Here is a 4229-nt window from a genome sequence, read left to right on the forward strand (position 1 = left end):
CGGGAGTTGTAAGTCTATTTCTTTCACCAGGTGTAAGGGAAGTTTCCTGTCATTATTTCTTCAGATAGGTTTTTAACTTCTTGCTCTCTCTCTTCTCTTTTGGGAAGCCCTATGTGGATGTTGGTTGGCTTGAAGTTGTCCCAGAGGCTCCTTACACTATCTTCATATTTTTGGATTCTTTTTTCATTTTGCTTTTCTGGTTGGGTGTTTTTTGCTTCTTTATATTTCAAATCTTTGACTTGATTCTTGCGATCCTCTAGTCTGCTGTTGGGAGTCTGTATAATATCCTCTATTTCAGTCAGTGTATGCTTAATTTCTAGTTGGTCCTTTATCATAACCTCGAGGGTCTGACTAGATTTCTTGAGGATCTCACAACATTTATCGGCAGTCTCACCAGTCTTTTAAAGGGTCTTACTAAATTTATCGGCGGCTTCTAGGAAGTTCTTGAAAAACCTTAATAGTGTGGTTTTGAACTCTATATCCAGTAGTTTGGTTTCCTCCATTTCTGTCATTTGTGTCCTGTTTCTTTCTCTCTGCATTTTTTAATGCTTCCCTATGTTGATAAAGTGGTTTTCTGTGCTAAGTGTCCTCTAGGGCCCAGTGGTTCAGCCTCCCCAGTTACCTGAGGAGGCAACTCTTGGTGCACCCCTTTATGGGCTTTGTGCACAGTCTTGTTGTAGTTAAGCCTTGATTGTTGTAGGTATCACTGGGAGGAATTGACCTCCAGGCCAATTGGCTATGAGAATCAGCTGTGTCTGCAGTGGGAGAACTTCTGTGCTGGAGACACCCCTCCGGGCCAAGACTTGCTTCAATGGGCTTTGGTGCTCACTGAGTCTGCCCCCTGAGTGTGTCCTTTAAGGGTCCGAGAAAGTGCAAACTGGATGGTCCCACTCTGACCACTGGGTACACTCGCTCCTGGTTCTCTAGGGAGGTGCTAATCTAGCCTTTTCCTGAGGCTATCCAGCAAAAGCCTCCCTGCAGGGCTTGGGTGGGGCGGGTCTCATGGGATCAACAGGGCAGGGCTAGCAGTTATGGCTGCTCTCAGTCCTGCCCTCAGAGGCTCCGCTTCTCAATGTCCTCGTAATGGCTGCAAGTACCTCCGAGAGAAAGCTGCCCTCGAGTTCCAACCGCTGCCAGACAGTCCTGCTTCTTCCGTATGAGTCTGGGTTCCCGAAGACTCACCGGGAACTGGAGCTCAGAGCCTGAAACTCCCTCCCAATTGCAAAAGACAACCGTGCCCTCAGCGCCAGCCCGCTCCACATGCGCCTCTGTACCTCTGTATTTTACTTCCACACTGCACCTCCTCTGAGTCTCGGTAAGCTTTTCTCTTTCCTTCTAGTTGTAGAATTTCCACTCAGCCAGCCTTCCTGTGCTTCTGGATGATGTCCCGTCTTTTAGTTGTATTTTTGAAGTTGTTGTGCGAGGCAGCAAATACCAGAGTTTTGGTGCCATCTTGGTTTGTCCTCCACCTCTGTTTTTGTTAATCCAATGCTACACAATAGGAAAATGCTCTTGGCAGTTTTGTGTACATCTTTTTCTGAAGTTATTTTACATATATGCATATAGCTAATGTAAATTCTCACACTCATTTCATGAAAATGAAGTCTAGTATCAGACTGGACATATTGTTCTTTACCTTTTTCATTTGCCTGTAAATCATGGACTTATTTACTGCTATTCCATACAAATGTGTAACATTCTTTTTAAGAGTTGCATAAGATTCTTTACTTTGTGTGTACTGTAGTTTATTCAAGTAAGCAATATTGGTTGATAGCTAAGCTTTTTAACTTACTTTTTCTATTTATAAGTAAGACTGTACTAAACATTTTAAAATAAGTTCTTTACATTCACACATTTCCATAATCTTGCTCTTATTGTAATGGGCCAGACTGCTGGGGATTAAGGTTCCTGGGTCTAACGCTAGGCACATATTACATACTTGACAAATGGCTTTCAAAATTTTATTTATTTATTTATTTATTTGACCATCACCGTATATCCCCCACTTTGCCCTCTTCCACCTCCACCCACCTTCCCTGCCCCAGGAGCTTCCAAAATATTGAACAGCCTTACACTTTGATTAACAGTGTATGAGAGTTCTAGATTTTCCATATCATCTCCAGCTTCAGAAGTGTTCCAACTTTTAAAATGTTTGGTAAAAAAATTCTACATAGCTGCTTCAATTTTCATAGATATATTAGTCATTGGCATTTTTTGTAAATTATGTATTCGCATACTTCCGTCATCTTTTGTAGGAATATTTTTCTTTGTAGAGCTAATTTCTATGTCTCTTGTGTATTGGGAATATTAACACTTGGCTTTTTATTTATGCTGCAAATATTTTTTCCTGGGCTTTTCTTTCTTATTTGTCATACAAGTTTTTCATTTTTGAGTAGTCCATCTGGTTAACTTTTTCTTTAATGGTTTCTGGATTTCAAATTGTTTAGGTTTTCAAAGCCCGGATATATAAACATATTTTCCATACTGTGTCTTAATTTCTTTAGTCCTCTGATATTAATAATTTTTTTGCAATGAGATGCTTTTTATATAGAATAAAAAACTAACTTATTATTTTTCTGATTGGAGAGTCCATTGTCCTATCATAATTTAATACAAAATCCATTCTTCATCCATTGAATTGAAATGCATCTTTATAATATTTGAAACTTCCATATTTATTTACATCTGCCCTTGCACTTCTAGTTTTGTCCCACTGATTTATTTACCTATTCATGTGCCAGTCTCATACTTTGATTAGAGTCACTTTGCAGTAAGTTTTAAAATTTGGTAAGACATGCCTCATACTCACTTTCTTTTTTTTCTGATAGGCGTGAGAGTTTGAAAATACTCACAAGGACTATACTTTTACTCTCTGTTTTGTGCTTTATGTTTTTGACATTATATTTCAGTTCTTTTTGTTTTGTGTATCTGCTTAGCAATTATTATAGTGGTAGTTAAGTTTGCTACTTTTGTCTCATGACCTTCATAGTCGTTTTTAAAAGGCTGATGTGTTTTGTTTATTAAATATTTGCCTTTATATAAGATTTATATAAGATTTTTCCCTTTACATATTTTTATTTCTGATTATGGGTTTTTCTTTTTTGCTTAAAGAAGACTTTAATATTTATTGTAAATCTGGCTCACTGGTGATGAACTTCTTTAGTTTTTGCACATTCAGGAAACACTTTATTTCTCCTTCAATTCTGAACTATAACCTTGCTGAGTAGAGTATTCTAGGTTGTATATTCCTTTCTTTCAGCACTTTAAATATGTCTTACCAATCCCTTCTGGCCAGAAAGTTGCTGCTGAAAAATCAGCTGATACCCTTAGGGGGTTCTCCTTGTATGTGACATGTGACTAGTTGTTTTCTTCTTGCTACCTTCAAGATAGTTTCTTTATCTTTTTTTAAAAAAAAACTTGGTGTGTTGTTGACAGTATTACTGATGCCCCAAATCTCCCCCCTCCCTGCTCACCTCTTCCCAGCACCCCCCGCCCCCAGCCTTCACCACATTCGTTTCTTTATCTTTAACTTTTCTGTTTTAATTACAATATGTCTTGGTGTGGGTCTTGGGGTTCATCTTGTTTGGAACTCTCTGTCCATCTTGGACCTGGATGTCTATTTCCTCTTCCAGGTTAGGCAAGTTTTCACAATTACTTCCTGAGATAAACTTCTTATTCACTTTTCTCTCTTCTTCTTGGATTCATATAACATGAATGTTGGTGTGCTTGATGTTGTCCCAGAGGTCCCTTAAATTCTCCTCATTTAAAAAAATATTTTTTCTAGGGGGTGAGGGCATGTGCTGGGTGGGGGAGCAGGCGCAAGTGGGGAGAGGTCAGTTGGGGTGGGGGGAAAGGAGACATATTTAATACTTTCAACAATAAAGAATTTAAAAAGGATTAGTTTTTCTTTGTGTTGCTGTAATTGGTTGATTGCCAGTTATCTGACTTCCAGTTCATGGATTTATTCTCCTGTATTATCTAATTTTCTGTTTATTCCTCCTGGTTTATTTTTTATTTTTGTTATTATATTGTTAAGCTCTGCTTGGTTCTTTATTATACTTTCCAACTCTTATTTATATATTGTTAAGCTCTGCTTGGTTCTTTATTAGACTTTCCAACTCTTGGTTCTTTATTATACTTTCCAACTTCCAATTCAGGAAGTTTAAGTTCTTCCTGAATTCCTCTATTCTACTCTCCTGTTTGGTGAGCATCCTTTTGACCATTACTTT

The sequence above is a fragment of the Myotis davidii genome, unplaced genomic scaffold (genome assembly GCF_000327345.1).
Source record: "Myotis davidii unplaced genomic scaffold, ASM32734v1 scaffold370, whole genome shotgun sequence".
NCBI classification, from domain to species: Eukaryota; Metazoa; Chordata; class Mammalia; order Chiroptera; family Vespertilionidae; genus Myotis; species Myotis davidii.